Genomic DNA, 18,900 nt, shown 5'->3' with positions numbered 1-18,900 from the left:
ATAAGGTGTAAATGTATCCGTTTTTTTAAATCAGATTGGACTGCTTGCATGAGTTGATGTGAAATAGAGTTCCATGTAGTCATGGCTTTATTTAGTACTGTGTGTTTCCCAGAGTCTGTTCTGGACTTGGGGACTGTGAAGAGACCCCTGGTGGCATGTCTTGTGGGGTATGAATGGGTGTCTGAGCTGTGCGATAGTAGTTTGATCAGACAGCTCGGTGTTTTCAACATGTCAATACCTCTCACAGAGACCAGTAGTGATGCAGTCAATCTCTCCTCTACTTTAAACCAGGAGAGATTGACATGCATATCATTGACGTTAGCGCTCTGTGTACATTTAAGGGCCACCGTGCTGCTTTGATCTGGGCCAAATGTAATTTGCCTATGAACCTCGTGGCACTTGACCATATGACTGGGCAGTAGTCCAAGTGTGATTAAACTAGGGCCTGTAGGACTTCCTTTGTTGATAGCGATGTCAAGAAAGCGCTTTATTACTGACAGACCTCTCCCCATTGTAGCTACCATTGAATCAATGACAATGACAGTCCTCAACTTGCTCAACTTCCACATTATTCAATGGCACAATATTTAGTTGAGGTTTAGGGTTTAGCGAATGGTTTGTCCCAAGTTCTTTTTATATTTAATACTTGCTTATTACTTGCCACCCACTCTAAAACTGACTACAGCTCTTTGTTATTAAGTGTTGCAGTGATTTCACTTGCTGTGGTAGCTGATGTGGAAGCATTGGCTGGAGACAGTTTATACCATTGTTAAATCCATTACGCAAAGTGTGCACTCCAAGTTGAGGAATCGGAACCCAGCCTTAGTATAGATCAGGGCCAGGTGACCAAGACAGTTAGCTCCTCTCTCCCCTCTCCTCTCTCCCCTCTCCTCTCTCCCCTCTCCTCTCTCCCCTCTCCTCTCTCCCTCATCTCTCCTCTCTCCCTCTCCTATCTTCTCTCCCCTCTCCTCTCTCCTCTCTCCCTCTCTTTTCTCCCTCTTTCTCTCCCTCTCCTCTCTACCTCTCCTCTCTCCTCTCTCCATATCCTCTCTCCCTCTCATCTCTCCCTCTCATCTCTTCTCTCTCCATATCATCTCTCCCTCTCCTTCTCCTCTCTCATCTCTCCTCTCTCATCTCTCCTCTCTCCCTCTCCCTCTCCTCTATCCCCCCTCCTCTCTCCCTCTCCTCTCTCCCGCTCCTCATATATCCCTCTCCTCTCTCCCTCTCCTCTCTCCCTCTCCTCTCCATATCCTCTCTCCTCTGTCCTCTTTCCATATCCTCTTTCCCTCTCATCTCTCATCTCTCATCTCTCATCTCTCCCTCTCATCTCTCCTCTCTTTCTCCCTCTCCTCTCTCCTCTCTTCATATCCTCTCTCCCTCTCATATCTCCTCTCTCATCTCTCCTCTTTCATCTCTCCTCTCTTTCTCCCTCTCCTCTCTCCTCTCTCCATATCCTCTCTCTCTCTCTCTCTCATATCTCCTCTCTCATCTCTCCTCTTTCATCTCTCCTCTTTCATCTCTCCTCTCTTTCTCCCTCTCCTCTCTCCTCTCTCCAATATCCTCTCTCCCTCTCCTCTCTCCATATCCTCTCTCCCTCTCATCTCTCCCTCTCATCTCTCCTCTCCTCTCTCCATATCCTCTCTCCCTCTCATCTCTCCTCTCCTCTCTCCATATCCTCTCTCCCTCTCATCTCTCCCTCTCATCTCTCCTCTCCTCTCTCCATATCCTCTCTCCTTCTCCTCTCTCATCTCTCCTCTCTCCCTCTCATCTCTCCTCTCTCAATCTTATCTCTCCCTCTCTTTTCTCCCTTTCTTCTCTCCCTTGCCTCATCTCTCCTCTCTCCCTCTCATCACTCCTCTCTCATCTCTCATCTCTCCTCTCTCCCTCTCTTTTCTCCCTTTCTTCTCTCCCTTTCCTCAAATCTCTCCTCTCTCCCTCTCATCTCTCCTCTCTCCCTCTCCTTTATCCCCCCTCCTCTCTCCCTCTCCTCTCTCCCGCTCCTCATATCTCCCTCTCCTCTATCCCTCTCCTCTCTCCCTCTCCTCTCTCCCTCTCCTCTCTTCTCTCCATATCCTCTCTCCTCTGTCCTCTTTCCATATCCTCTTTCCCTCTCATCTCTCATCTATCCCTCTCATCTCTCCTCTCTTTCTCCCTCTCCTCTCTCCTCTCTCCAATATCCTCTCTCCCTCTCATCTCTCATCTCTCATCTCTCCTCTTTCATGCTCCCTCTCCTCTCTCCTCTCTCCTCTTTCATCTCTCCCTCTCATCTCTCCTCTTTCATTCTCCCTCTCCTCTCTCCTCTCTCCATATCCTCTCTCCCTCTCCTCTCTCCCTCTCCCTCTCCTCTCTCCCTCTCCTCTTTCCTCTCTCCATATGTTCTCTCCCTTTCCCCTCTCCCTCTCCTCTCTCCCTCTCATCTCTCCTCTCCTCTCTCCCTCTCCTCTTCTCTCTCCCTACACTACAGAGTGTCAAGAATCCAGGGAGGAAGTGTGAATAATTAAAATAGTTTTAAATAGGTTTATGTCATTCCCCATGAATAAATTAGTAATTAAATGGGTTTAGGCTAGGTCATTCCCAATGTATAACTGAGAAATTAAATAGGTTTAGGCTAGGTCATTCACCATGTATAACTGAGTAATTAAATAGGTTTAGGCAAGGTCATTCACCATGTATAACTGAGAAATTAAATTGGTTTAGGCTAGGTCATTCACCATGTATAACTGAGTAATTAAATAGGTTTAGGCAAGGTCATTCACCATGTATAACTGAGTAATTCAATTGGTTTAGGCTAGGTCATTCACCATGTGTAACTGATTAACTAATTATCAAACACATTCTCCCAAGAATCTATAAAGGGTTAGAAATGGCCGTAGTTTATACCCAGTGATCCTAGAATAGACTGGCTTCTACTTGTGAAGAGCAAACGAGATTTATTCAATCTGGATCTGCAATATAGCCTATGGAATTATGGAATTCATGTAGATTTCAAACTTGACACAAAGTAGAACATTGAGAAAGTATGCAGGGAGTACACATCAAGAGCCATAGAAAGTATGCAGGGAGTACACATCAAGAGCCATAGAAAGTATGCAGGGAGTACACATCAGGAGCCATAGAAAGTATGCAGGGAGTACACATCAGGAGCCATAGAAAGTATGCAGGGGGTACACATCAAGAGCCATAGAAAGTATGCAGGGAGTACACATCAAGAGCCATAGAAAGTATGCAGGGAGTACACATCAAGAGCCATAGAAAGTATGCAGGGAGTACACATCAAGAGCCATAGAAAGTATAAGATCCCCTGGGGGCTCCTGTCCCCTCAGCCCTGGTGATATAGTCCTGGCCTGACAGGGTGAGCCTTCCTTCCCTCAGCCCTGGGGCTACAGTCCTGGCCTGACAGGGTGAGCCTTCCTTCCCTCAGCCCTGGGGCTATAGTCCTGGCCTGACAGGGTGAGCCTTCCTTCCCTCAGCCCTGGTGATATAGTCCTGGCCTGACAGGGTGAGCCTTCCTTCCCTCAGCCCTGGGGCTATAGTCCTGGCCTGACAGGGTGAGCCTTCCTTCCCTCAGGGAGAGACAGGACCAGGGGAGGATCAAACCACTGTGCTGTGGCAAGGTGAAAGAGGAAAAGCAGGTCACTTCTCTCTTTCGCTCTCTTTCTCTCTCTCTCTCTCTCTCTCTCACACACACACACACACACACACACACACGCACACACACACACAGAGTCTTGTACAAGGTCTTCAGGGTTCCAGAGAGCACAGAGTGTGTCAACCAGGCTGTCTATGTGTCAACCAGCTCCATACACCCAGGAAAACAAGGTGAATACTGAGAGACAGCAGGGCTAACACTGTAGGAGAGCAGGGCTAACACTGTAGGACAGCAGGGCTAACACTGTAGGAGAGCAGGGCTAACACTGTAGGACAGCAGGGCTAACACTGTAGGACAGCAGGGCTAACACTGTAGGAGAGCAGGGCTAACACTGTAGGAGAGCAGGGCTAACACTGTAGGAGAGCAGGGCTAACACTGTAGGAGAGCAGGGCTAACACTGTAGGACAGCAGGGCTAACACTGTAGGACAGCAGGGCTAACACTGTAGGAGAGCAGGGCTAACACTGTAGGAGAGCAGGGCTAACACTGTAGGACAGCAGGGCTAACACTGTAGGAGAGCAGGGCTAACACTGTAGGAGAGCAGGGCTAACACTGTAGGAGAGCAGGGCTAACACTGTAGGAGAGCAGGGCTAACACTGTAGGAGAGCAGGGCTAACACTGTAGGACAGCAGGGCTAACACTGTAGGAGAGCAGGGCTAACACTGTAGGACAGCAGGGCTAACACTGTAGGAGAGCAGGGCTAACACTGTAGGAGAGCAGGGCTAACACTGTAGGAGAGCAGGGCTAACACTGTAGGAGAGCAGGGCTAACACTGTAGGAGAGCAGGGCTAACACTGTAGGAGAGCAGGGCTAACACTGTAGGACAGCAGGGCTAACACTGTAGGAGAGCAGGGCTAACACTGTAGGAGAGCAGGGCTAACACTGTAGGAGAGCAGGGCTAACACTGTAGGAGAGCAGGGCTAACACTGTAGGAGAGCAGGGCTAACACTGCTGTTGCTGTAAGACATTCCCTACTTAGACTGATAAGCACCAGTTATACTAACCTCTCAATAACCTATGACTCTAGGCAGGATGGTCTGGGTTGTTTAGCCAATGACAATATATATATATATATATATATATATACAGACATGCATACACACGAACACAGCATGCAGGTACCCTCATACACACGCATGCATGCACACACAGACACTGACACACAGCAAAAACTGCAGCCCACCAGACACTACAGAATGCGGTGATGCGAGCGAGTGGCCCATTCAAGGACATAGATTGATGGCTGTGTTGCTGAGAGAGGATTCTGACGAGAGGAGAGGCTGCCTGGCCGGTGATAGCAGGGAGAGGCAGGCAGACGTGGAAATAAACAAACCTCAAATTGACCCATTTTACACAGGTTTCAGGTGTGTGCAGGGCTTTATAGCCAAATCAAGTCTTCCACCACAACTATTGTGTCTCGGGCGAATTGTCCTTCACCTCTCCAGCTTTTTACCCCGACCCTCAGGACAACTGCATGGCGCACACACCAAAAAATATATATATAATAATGTTTTATTGTCACATACACTGGATAGATGTAGTGAAATGTGTTGTTTTACCCAACATGGTCTCAGAAGATTTAGTATTATTCTGTACATATATCTGAGACACTCCATTTCGTATGATATGTTACGTTTCGTATGGTACGTATTCATTTGTGGATGTCCATTATCCATTTCGCATGGTATGTTACGAATTACAAATGTTATGATATGTTACGAATTTGCAAAATGTACAGCATTTTATGAATTTTCAGAATGTACAATATGTTACGAATTTGCAAAACGTATTATATGTTTCAAATTCCAAATTGTTGTGGCTAACATTATCTTTTAATTATTTTTTAATTAGCTAAAATGCTGAAGTTGTCTGTGATGAGATTTGAACTTGCAACCTTCGGGTTGCTAGACTTTGGCGTTCTCGTGGTAGTCTCAAGACTAAGCTGAAATAACACCAAGGAAATGGGAATAATAGAACAGGTGCTCTCACGTCATCCATCCTAAAATGTGATATGTTAGGCTGCCTCTCCTACAGGTAGTGTGACCTCCCAGAGTTCCAACCCAGGTCTATTGAGTACCACAAGACTGTGTTAGCCCATCGAGCTGAAGCCTAGGCATTAGCTCGAGGGGCTAACGCAATTCTTCAGGCCTCAGACAGGGTTAGTTGTCATGCGAGCGTGGTTCTGAACCACCTGCCATACATCAGCTCCTCTCCAGGGCAATAGATCTCAGGGCCTGGTCCTGTAAGTTTGTGCCAAGGGCACAGCTCTGCTCTCCTCAACTCCCTCACCCACCAGCTTCTGCTGATCAGAGAAGTAATTAACAAACTGCCACTTTCAAAAGAGAGCAGATGCTTATTTTAATACCCTGATCGATTGGCCTCTCAGTTGGCATGGCGCTCCGTCGACCAATTACAACAACAACAATCCCCTCCAAAAATGGCACCGCTTAATCAGTGGTCAGAGTCTAGCCCGATATTGCCAATCGAGCTGTGAATACAAAATGTGTTTTTTTTGCATCCTAATGACACTGAGGAGACCACCCCTCTCCCCCCTGCACCTGGCACTCTGTCACTCTGTCCCCTCAGTAGGGCCATGGTGGTAAACTTCCAGTCTCAGGGGATGAGGATAAACACCAACAGCTGGCTGCCTAATAGGGTTGAGAGGGATTGCCCCTGACCTCCGCCGGCTTGGCACGGACATGTCGTTTGAATGGATAATCAGTATGTTAATCTGCTTGAATCTCTCTCTCTCTCTATCTCTCTGTCGCTCCCCCTCTCTCAAGGAGTACTGTATATATATTTAGGCAGATCCGTAGTCGTAAAAAAAAGATATGGAGATGCATGAGTAGCACATACTCAAGGAGCAAGCAGCAGACCAAACATCAGCTACTACATCAGCCTCAAATGAAAAATAATTGAGGGTAAAAGTCAATTGGAGAACTCCAGAGAGTCCCGATCGGCTTTAATTATATATTTTTTGCCTGAACCAGTGCATTACTTAATGGCATTAAATTAACCAACCCTTGTAACCTGATGAATGAGATAACGGCATTAAGTTAAAACCCCCGAGAGTCAAATGTCCGCGCCCCCTTTCGTAAATCTAATTAGCATGCTTTTTTTTTGCATGCGCTGCGTCTCAATCCACCGCATCCATCCAATGTCGCCCTTCTGTTTGTATGACCAGGAGACATCCCGAAAATCGGTCTTCTCACGAAAACATCTGTAGCGTCCGAACAATGTGGCCTACAAACAATTATGAACCCTCACAAGACTCGTCTGAAGGTAGCCCGGTACCAGTAAAAAAAACTGCCTCAACTCGTCGGGCATGGACGTTCTACAGGGATGCTGGCCCATGTTGACTCCAATTCTTCCCACGGTTGTGTGAAGTTTGCTGGATGTCGGTTGGGTGGTGGACTATTCTTGATACACACGGGAAACTGTTGAGCGTGAAAAGTCCAGCAGTGTTGCAGTTCTTGACATAAACTGGTGCCTTGCACCTACTACCATACCCTGTTCAAAGGCACTTAATCCTTTTGTCTTGCCCATTCACCCTCTGAATGGCACACATACACAATCCATGACTCAAGGCTTAAAAATCATTCTTTAACCTGTCTCCTTCCCTTCATCTGCATTGATTTAAGTAGACATAACAAGTGACGTCATTAAGGGATCATAGCTTTCACCTGGATTAAATGTCTTGTCTTCACTGACATTTTCAACCTCTCCCTGACCGAGTCTGTAACACCTACAGTTGAAGTTGGAAGTTTACATACACCTTAGCCAAATGCATTTAAACTCAGTTTTCACATTCCTGACATTTAATCCTAGTAAAAATTCCCTGTCTTAGGTCAGTTAGGATCACCACTTTATTTTAAGAATGTGAAATGTCCGAATAATAGTCACGCCCTGACCATAGAAAGCCCTCGGGGTTCTCTATGGTGTTGTAGATCAGGGCGTGACTAGGGGGTGTTCTAGTCATTTCATTTCTATGTTTGGGTTTGAGTGTGGTTCCCAATTAGAGGCAGCTGATTATCATTGTCTCTAATTGGGGATCATACTTAAGGTGTCCCTGTTCCCAACTGCTTTGTGGGATATTGTTTTGTGTGAGTGCATTAAAGCGCACCACGCAGTTCACGGTGCGTTGTATGTTTTTTGTTTAAGTTTCACTGCAAATAAAGATGTGGAACCCAACTCACGCCTTGGTCCGTCCATTCTAACAACTGTGACAATAATAGTAGAGAGAATGATTTATTTCAGCTTTTATTTCTTTCATCATATTCCCAGTGGGTCAGAAGTTTACATACACTCAATTAGTATTTGGTAGCATTGCCTTTAAATAGTTAAACTTGGGTCAAACTTTTCGGGTAGCCTTCCACAAGCTTCCCACAATAAGTTGGGTGAATTTTGGCCCATTGCTCCAGACAAAACTGTGTAACTGAGTCAGGTTTGTAGGCCTCTTTGCTCGCACACGCTTTTTCAGTTCTCCCCATTTTCTATAGGATTGAGGTCAGAGCTTTGTGATGGCCACTCCAATACCTTGACTTGGTTGTCCTTAAGCCATTTTGCCACAACTTGGGAAGTATGCTTGGGGTCATTGTTCATTTGGAAGACCCATTTGCGAACAAGCTTTAACTTACTGATTGATGTCTTGAGATGCTGCTAAAATATATCCACATAATTTTCCTTCTCATGAAGCCATCTGTTTTGTGAAGTGCACCAGTCCCTCCTGCAGCAAAGCAACCTCACAACATGATGCTGCCACCCCCGTGCTTCAAGATTGGGATGGTGTTCTTCGGCTTGCAAGCCTCCCCGTTTTTCCTCCAAACATAATGATGGTCATTATGGCCAAACAATTCTATTTTTGTTTCATCAGACCAGAGGACATTTCTCCAAAAAGTACGATCTTTGTCCCCATGTGCAGTTGCAAACCGTAGTCTGGCTTTTATATGGCGGTTTTGGAGCTGTGGCTTCTTCCTTGCTGAGTGACCTTTCAGGTTATGTCGATATAGGACTCGTTTTACTGTGGATATAGATACTTTTGTACCTGTTTCCTCCAGCATCTTCACAAGGTCCTTTGCTGTTGTTCTAGGATTGATTTGCACGCGGTATGATGGCTGCGTGGTCCCATGGTGTTTATACTTGTGTACTATTGTTTGTACAGATAAACGTGGTACCTTCAGGCATTTGGAAATTGCTCCCAAGGATGAAACAGACTTGTGGAGGTCAACCATTTTTTTCTGAGGTCTTGGCTGATTTATTTTGATTTTCCCATGATGTCAAGCAAAGAGGCCCTGAGTTTGAAGGTAGGCCTTGAAATACACACACAGGTACACCTCCAATTGACTCAAATTATGTCAATTTGCTTATCAGAAGCTTCTAAAGCCATGACATAATTTTCTGGAATTTTCCAAGCTGTTTAAAGGCACAGTCAACTTAGTGTATGTAAACTTCTGACCCACTGGAATTGTGATACAGTGAATTATAAGTGAAATAATCTGTCTGTAAACAATTGTTGGAATAATTACTCGTGTCATGCACAAAGTAGATGTCCTCACCGACTTGCCAGAACTATAGTTTGTTAACAAGAAATTTGTGGAGTGGTTGAAAAACGAGTTTTAATGACTCCAACCTAAGTGTACGTAAACTTCCAACTTCAACTGTACATGTTTCAAGCAGACCTCCATAGTTCCTGTGCCCAAGAAAGCGAACGTGGTCATAGACTCTCTGCTACTCCGCATGGCAAGCGGTACCAGAACGCCAAGTCCAGGTCCAAAAGGCTTCTTAATAGCTTCTACCCTCAAGCCATAAGACTCCTGAACAGATAATTAAATGGCTACCAGGACTATTTGCATTGTCCCCCCTTTTTACGCTACTGCTACTCTCTGTTTATTGTCCATGCATAGTCAGTTTACCTCTTCCTACATGTACATATTACCTCAATTACCTTAACTAACCGGTGCCCCCTCACATTGTACCGGTACCTCCTGTGTATAGCCTTGCTACTGTTATTTTATTGTTGCTCAATAAAAATAAAAAAATGTAAATACTTTAACACTTTTTTCTTTAAACTGCATTGTTGGTCTTGTAAGTAAGCATTTCACTGTAAGGTCTACACCTGCTGTATTCGGCGCATGTGACAAATACAATTTGATTTGATTTGATTTTGATTTGATTTTACCTGCTGAAATGTCTACCGTACCGTAGCACTCACGTCGGTAGCCATGAAGTGCTTTAAAAGGCTGGTCATGGCTCACATCAACACCATTGTCCCAAAAACCCTAGACCCTCTCCAATTTGCATACCGCCCCAACAGATCCACAGATGACGCAATCTCAATTGCACTCCACACTGCCCTTTCCCATCTGGACAAAAGGAACACCTATGTGAGAATGCTGTTCAGCTCAACGGTCAACACCATAGTGACCATAAAGCTCATCACTAAGCTAAGGACCCTGGAACTAAACACCTCCCTCTGCAACTGGATCCTGGACTTCCTGTAGGGCCACCCCCAGGTGGTAAGGGTAGGCAACAACACATCCGCCACGCTGATCCTCAACACTGGAGCCCCTCAGGGGTGCATGCTTAGTATCTTCCTGTACTCCCTGTTCACCCAAGACTGCGTGGCCAAGCACGACTCCAACACCATCATTAAGTTTGCTGACAACACAACAGTGGTAAGCCTGATCACCGACAACGATGAGGCAGTCTATAGGGAGGAGGTCAGAGACCTAGCAGGTTGGTCCCAGGACAACAACCTCTCCCTCAATGTGAGCAAGACAAAGGAGATGATCGTGGACTGCAGGAAAAGGAGGGCCGAACAGGTTCCCATTAACATCGACGGGGCTGTAGTGGAGCAGGTTGAGAGCTTCAAGTTCCTTGGTGTCCACATCACCAACAAACTATCATGGTCCAAACACACCAAGACAGTTGTAAAGAGGGCACGACAACACTTTTTGTATTCGGCGCATGTGACAAATAACATTTGATTTGAGTTGATTTGATTCACCTGGCAGGTGTTCTTTTAAGCAACAAGACACGAAGGCGTGTGGTACAGTGGCTTGTGAAAGTATTCACTCTAGACCCTTGGCATTTTTCCTATTTTGTTGCCTTACAACCTGGAATTAAAATTGATTTTTTTGAGGATTTGTATCATTTATTTACACAACATGCCTACCACTTTGAAGATGCAAAGTCTTTTTTATTGTGAAACGAACAAGAAATAAGACAAAAAAACTGAAAACTTGAGAGTGCATATCTATTCACCCCCCCAAAGTCAATACTTTGAAAAGCCACCTTTTGCAGCAATTACAGCTGCAACTCTCTTGGGGTATGTCTCTATGAGCATGGCACATCTAGCCCCTGGGATTTTTGCCAATTCTTCAAGGCAAAACTGCTCCAGGTTCTTCAAGTTGCATGGGTTCCACTGATGTACAGCAATATTTTAAGTCATACCACAGATTCTCAATTGGATTGAGGTCTGGGCTTTGACTAGGCCATTCAAAGACATTTAAATGTTTCCCCTTAAACCACTCAAGTGTTGCAGTAGCAGTATACAGTCGTGGCCAAAAGTTCTGAGAATGACACAAATATTCATTTTCATAAAGTCTGCTGCCTCAGTTTGTATGATGGCAATTTGCATATACTCCAGAATTTTATGAAGAGTGATCAGATGAATTGCAATTAATTGCAAAGTCCCTCTTTGCCATGCAAATGAACTGAACCCAAAAAACATTTCCACTGCATTTCAGCCCTGCCACAAAAGGACCAGCTGACATCATGTCAGTGATTCTCTCGTTAACACAGGTGTGAGTGCTGACGAGGACAAGGATGGAGATCCCTCTGTCATGCTGATTGAGTTTGAATAACAGACTGGAAGCTTCAAAAGGAGGGTGGTGCTTGGAATCATTGTTCTTCCTCTGTCAATCATGGTTACCTGCAAGGAAACACGTGCCGTCATCATTGCTTTGCACAAAAAGGGCTTCACAGGCAAGGATATTGCTGCCAGTAAGATTGCACCTAAATCAACCATTTATCGGATCATCAAGAACTTCAAGGAGAGCGGTTCAATTGTTGTGAAGAAGGCTTCAGGGTGCCCAAGAAAGTCCAGAAAGCGCCAGGACCATCTCCTAAAGTTGATTCAGCTGTGGGATCGGGGTTCCACCAGTACAGAGCTTGCTCAGGAATGGCAGCAGGCAGGTGTGAGTGCATCGGCACGCACAGTGAGGCGAAGACTTCTGGAGGATGGCCTGGTGTCAAGAAGGGCAGCAAAGAAGCCACTTCTCTCCAGGAAAAACATCAGGGACAGACTGATATTCTGCAAAAGGTACAGGGATTGGACTGCTGAGGACTAGGGTAAAGTCATTTTCTCTGATGAATCCCCTTTCCGATTGTTTGGGGCATCCGGAAAAAAGCTTGTCCGGAGAAGACAAGGTGAGCGCTACCATCAGTCCTGTGTCATGCCAACAGTAAAGCATCCTGAGACCATTTATGTGTGGGGTTGCTTCTCAGCCAAGGGAGTGGGCTCACTCACAATTTTTCCTAAGAACACAGCCATGAATAAAGAATGGTACCATCCTCCGAGAGCAACTTCTCCCAACCATACAGTTATATTTCTCCGATATAGGTCAGAAACTTCAAAAAAATGTATAACTAAAGGGGTCAATTCAAAATCAAATAGCTAATTGATCCTTGGTATGACCATGATGAATGAGATAATGGCATTAAGTTAACCAACCTTTGGAACCTGGTGAAATAGATAATGGCATGAAGTTAACCGACCCTTGGAACCTGGTGAAATAGATAATGGTATGAAGTTAACCAACCCTTGGACCCTGATGAAAGAGATAATGGCATGAAGTTAACCAACCCTTGGAACCTCTCTGTACATGTTCCTCCTTCCCCTACAGCACTCCAGACTTCCACTTGAAGTACATGGCTTTGTTTAAACTAGAACCCCAACATACATGCCAACACTTGTACTCTTAGATACCCTTTTCAGTGGATTACTTCTGCCCCCTTTAGGTCTACACAAAGCACTACAATACCGAGTTATATGGCAACCTATTGCAGTGATATACTATCTTCTCGAAACCTTTTATTCTTGGTAACTATGACTGTGAAAAGGGAAAACCATTCCCAGATCATTATCATTGGCAAACAGCATAATGTGCAGTCAATTGAACCCAAATCTATTTGTTGCTGCACCAAGCAGAGTTCACTTCTGTGGCTCGTTTACTTGGCTGTGATTTAATTCAACGTATACTCTAAGGAAAGATGTTGCTAAGAGTTTTAAGTCTGAAGGATGGGAACACAAGAGTGCGTGCATTCAAGCCTCGTCTGTGACCTCTCTAACAGAAAATAAATAATCTGTGAAATAAGTGCTTGTCCGATGTAACATGTACCTTAACTGTCAAAAAATATCTGAGCAACAAAACATTAAAAACAGAATCCGGCTTTACAGAAACCTTCACCAAGTTGCTTTCATACTGTGAAATTCACAATAATGTGTGAAATGCATTGGGAAGCATTGGGTCTCTTCCACCGAGGTAGAAAAGTTAGAAACTTCACATTGCAGAGAAAAAAAGCACAAAGAGGCAAAAAGGGAAGGTGAGGATTGACTTGTAACACATATTATACCCTACAATGCCAGGACTTATAGTGAAAGCTCTCTGTTTAAGCAGCTTATTTCCCCAAAGCGGCCAGGCATTCTCAATCCACCGTGCACCTGTTTTATATGTGTATTTATGTATGTATGTATTCATTAAACAGACACAAATGTTTCGTGTGTCGCCGCGGCTGCCCTTGTCGGCGTAAACAGCAACAACAATGGATGAGGAAATTGAACGTGGAAATTTAAGATGAAACAAGTTTTTTTTTAACTATTGAGGGATAAAGGGAAACGACCGTGTCTAACTTAAAGGCCTGCAGCATCAGGGAGGCATCACTACACCCTATACCCTATATAGTGCACTACGTATGACCAGAGCCCTATACCCTATATAGTGCACTACGTATGACCAAAGCCCTATTCCCTATATAGTGCACTACGTATGACTAGAGCCCTATGGAACATGATCAAAAGTATTGCACTATATAGGGAATAGGGTGCCATTTGGGACCACTGTATAGGCAATAGGGTGCCATTTGGGACCACTGTATAGGCAATAGGGTGCAATTTGGGACCACTGTAATAGGGAATAGGGTGCCATTTGGGACATAACCGTAGGATTCCAGCTCCACTGAATGACCCTCGTCTCCCAGTGCTTTCATTTTCCGCACACACAAAGCAACGAAGGATAAGAACTCAGCTCGGATCCAATAAGGAAATATGATGTATACTTTCTAAGTACAAACGAGCTCAACATCATTTATGTTTACGCTGGTGCTCCTTAAAGTAGTGTGTGTATACATTTTCATACGGGTCACCCGTGGGACTCGGAACCCACAACGCTGGCGTTACAAGCACCATGCTACCAAGTGAGCCACATGGGACAGTTGATGTCTTTGCGCAAACAGGCCTACACTATACCAGACCCTAATAAAGGACAACCCTATAACCATATTCCTTTTTATATTTAATGCTATGACTATAACACTGTGTATACTATACCAACACACACTATATCAGACCCTAATATAGAACCACCCCAGAACAAGTCCAGCGATACTTTTAAATCTAATCTAAGACATATGTGGGCGGTCCATCCTTGCCGAGACCTCACCTCTCTCTAATGAAATGTTCTGTGGTATTGAAAGATAACAACACTGACACTTCAGGGCAGCAGCCAATTAGTGGAGTGACTGTCGGGGGATAGATGGCCACAGAGCGAGGATAAAAGCAGAAACACACCTGCGGGCACACACACGCGCGCGCCAGGAGGAAATAAAAGCAGCTCTAACGGCGGAGGCAACTTGGGTGACCCTGGCACGCAGCACAGCACCGTCCACAGATGACGACCTGTGTTCTCCCTCTCGCTCTGGGGATGAACAAAAGAGAGAGCTGGTTAGAGAGCTGGTTCGAGAGCTGGTCCTGTGCCCACACCACAGTCCTGAGAGAGCTGGTCCTGTGCCCACACCACAGTCCTGAGAGAGCTGGTTAGAGAGCTGGTCCTGTGCCCACACCACAGTCCTGAGAGAGCTGGTCCTGTGCCCACACCACAGTCCTGAGAGAGCTGGTTAGAGAGCTGGTCCTGTGCCCACACCACAGTCCTGAGAGAGCTGGTTAGAGAGCTGGTCCTGTGCCCACACCACAGTCCTGAGAGAGCTGGTTAGAGAGCTGGTCCTGTGCCCACACCACAGTCCTGAGAGAGCTGGTCCTGTGCCCACACCACAGTCCTGAGAGAGCTGGTCCTGTGCCCACACCACAGTCCTGAGAGAGCTGGTCCTGTGCCCACACCACAGTCCTGAGAGAGCTGGTCCTGTGCCCACACCACAGTCCTGAGAGAGCTGGTCCTGTGCCCACACCACAGTCCTGAGAGAGCTGGTTAGAGAGCTGGTCCTGTGCCCACACCACAGTCCTGAGAGAGCTGGTCCTGTGCCCACACCACAGTCCTGAGGGAACATGCTAAGTGCGTTCAGCCTTGGCTCAGCCACTTGAGACAATGAGCCAAAGTCTTTATATCGCCGCTGCTGCAGTGATCAAGACTTGAATGTTGAGCTGAATTTTCCAACCACTTTAAGTTCACCGGCTTGGGCATCACTTGTAGATGAATCTCGGTATCATACAACCACTGTGGCACAGAATATAAAGACATGCTGAAGAGCACATGCGTGGCCGTGCACCTCCTCCAGGACTGCCGCGCAGATGAAATGCCAGGCTGCATAGAAACTCGAGAGATTGAATTCACTGAGTTCGCCCCATTAGTTTGCACTATATAGATTCACGTTTTTTTTTCTGTGATCGAAACAACATTATATCAGCCCCTTTTCAATGCAACAAAACAAAACAAATCTAACTTTGCAAGATTGACTCTGTGATGTTGTTGTAGGCAGAGCCAGAGCACAATAGAGTATAATTTAATTTGCAGGGGGACCTTGGCCCACGAGCAGTCTTTCAATCATCTGCGAGTGAATGTGCTTTTCAGTGCGATAGGCTACATTGTATACTTCTCTGTATGGTAATAATAATTCCTTTCATTTTGTAATAAAACAATGCAATTTACAGTCACCTATTTAGTCCATGGTGTTACAGACCAAGTCAAAAATCATGTAAAAACGTTTTTAAAGGTCTCAGGCAAAGTAGGCCTGCATTGAACACCACATATAGCCCTATTGGCTGCTGTCTAAAACTGTTAGGGTACAGCCTCAGTGTTTACTGTAAACGCACCCTGGAAGTTGCACAAAATTCTCACAACCTTCAGGTTTCCGCTCAGTGCCCCCAAAAATTCAAGGGAACATTGCTGAAGGGGATTAGTTGTGGTAGTGTAAAGTGGGATGATTCAGCAACGAGAGAGAGAGAGAGAGAGAGAGAGAGAGAGAGAGAGAGAGAGAGAGAGAGAGAGAGAGAGAGAGAGAGAGAGAGAGAGAGAGAAAGTCCAGAAAGTCCAGGAGTTCCGGAGTTCCAAATTAAGCAGCAACAGCTGAAAAGATGAGCTCCTACAAATATTGAATTTTACATGGTTTTAGAGTGAAGTACATCGAAAAAAAGCAAAAGAAAACTGCAAGACTGAATAGGAGACCAAACAAGCAGCAAACAAAGAAGAAAAGCTTTTGAAAAAGTAACAATTTGTGTGAGAGAGAGAGAGAGAGAGAGAGAGAGAGAGAGAGAGAGAGAGAGAGAGAGAGAATTTATGCTGAGGCTTCATTGTTATGTCGTGCCTGCCTGTGGTTCTCTGAACAGCCTGTTCTGACTCTCTGTTATTCTCTGAACAGCCTGTTCTGACTCTGTCTGTGGTTCTCTGAACAGCCTGTTCTCTGTTGATTTATGATCTGCAGCTTTTTGAGAGGAGGAGGAAAAGCCAGAAATAGAGGAAGGGGGGAGACAGAGAGAGAGGAAGGGGGGAGAGACAGAGAGAGAGGAAGGGGGAGAGACAGAGAGAGAGGAAGGGGGAGAGACAGAGAGAGAGGAAGGGGGAGAGATTGTCTCCATGCTCTCCTCTCCAACAATTACTTCTCTTCATATGATCTACTATAGATAAAAAGTTATTAATGTCAGTGGTTTGACATTCTTGCTTGGTCTCATGATTGTTTTGAATGTGATTTAATTTATACATGTACAAATCTTTTGTAATGCAAAAAAAATGGCACATCCCACAAAAACTAATTCAGGTGACACAATATATTTTTATCATTAACAAGGTTCCCCATGGTTAAAAACCTGGAGGAATTCTAATGGCTTCGTGGGCTGATATGTATTCTACAGAGCAAAGACCAGTCCTCGGTATGTTGTTTTACCCTCTGATGGAAAGGGCTGATCCTACTAGGCTTACAAACTGTGATAAACAAACAGCTACAGTATGTCAAACTTGAGGTGGGAAGAATCTGAGACAACTATGGGAAATACAATCTTTAACCTCACTTACAGAGGCAAACACAAAGCAAAATCCTTGTTTGAGAGTGAAAACACCGGAAATCAATGAGAAAATCAATGAGACTAACAATAGCAGCTTGGAGCAGAAACTGTGAGAAGCCCGCTTTTTCACATTCTTACCGCCTTTTTGAGTGAGTTGAGAACTAAACAAGTCGACCCTAACAATGAGCTCCACATCCATGGCACCCAGGGCAGCAGAAGAGGTGAACATCTGAAGAATGGATGCTGTTTCATCGTACTCAGTGTATGATAGCAGGCCAGAGATGTCCATTCTGCAAATAAGGAGGGCTTTAGTTTATACGGTATTCTCTCTGTGTCTCTGGGACAGGGGGAGAGAGGGAGAGAGAGTCTTGCTAAATATTGTCATGGAAATTAAACAAATTCTGGGGACAGTTACACTACCCTAAAAATGCAAATTTTGCCTGTGGACTCACATGAACGTGTTAAAGCAAATTATGTAAGGGAAAACAAGGAACAAGTTCACATATTGCAATGTGATGTCACCCCCTACTGACAAACTCCTGCGTAGCATGTGAGTTGTAGCGACGTCCAAGCCAGTGATAGAAAGGGAAACATCAAGAAACATTTCTATTTTAGTAGACACTCTTATCCAGAGCGACTAGGGTTAAGTTGCTTGCCCAGGGGCACATCGACATCTTCTTCAACTAGTCGGCTCTGGGATTTCAAAACAGAGACCTTTCGGTTACTGGCAAAACACTCTTTACTGCTAGCCTACCTTTATTAGTGTGGCTACGAAGTGGTTTTCAGAGGATGCAGCGATGGGGGATATGGGGAAAAGATTGGAGATTCAACAGCTGGAATGTTGTGATGGTGTGTTTGATGTGACCACAGGGCTGCATCTACACCCTATCCCATTACGCAATGACGTAAAGAAAGAGATAGGTGAAGTCAACCTAGCCCGGTTCATTGGAAATGGTAGACTGCTATTATCCTGTGGTAGCCAGGCTCAGCAGGGGAAGATTTTTCAAATGGAAACTCTCAAGGAAGGAAGAAGATCAAAAAGCATGTCCCTGGAGCTTATGCTAAATTGAGTGGAGTCATTTATTTGGTCCCACTATCTCCATTGATGATATTAAAGAACATGTGAAGGAACTCCTTGCTGTCCCCAGTCCGCCTGGCCTTGCTGCTATTCCAGTTTCAACTGTTCTGCCTGCGGTTACGGAACCCCTACCTGTCCCAGACCTGCTGTTTTCAACTCTTAATGATCGGCTATGAAAAGCCAACTGACATTTATTCCTGATTATTATTTGACCATGCTTGTCATTTATGAACATTTTGAAAATCTTGGCTCTCTCTAATTTTCTCTTTCTCTCTTTCTTTCTCTCTCTCGGAGGACCTGAGCCCTAGGACCATACGTCAGGACTACCGGGCATGATGACTCCTTGCTGTCCCCAGTCCACCTGGCCTTGCTGCTATTCCAGTTTCAACTGTTCTGCCTGCGGTTATGGAACCGCCACCTGTCCCAGACCTGCTGTTTTCAACTCTTAATGATCGGCTATGAAAAGCCAACTGAAAATTATTCCTGATTATTATTTGACCATGCTTGTCACTTATGAACATTTTGAACATCTTGGCATAGTTCTGTTATAATCTCCACCCGGCACAGACAGAAGAGGACTGGCCACCCCTCATAGCCTGGTTCCTCTCTAGGTTTCTTCCTAGGTTTTGGCCTTTCTAGGGAGTTTTTCCTAGCCACCGTGCTT

This window comes from Salvelinus namaycush, chromosome 27 (genome assembly GCF_016432855.1).
Source record: "Salvelinus namaycush isolate Seneca chromosome 27, SaNama_1.0, whole genome shotgun sequence".
NCBI lineage: Eukaryota > Metazoa > Chordata > Actinopteri > Salmoniformes > Salmonidae > Salvelinus > Salvelinus namaycush.
This window is presented reverse-complemented; position numbering follows the sequence as displayed.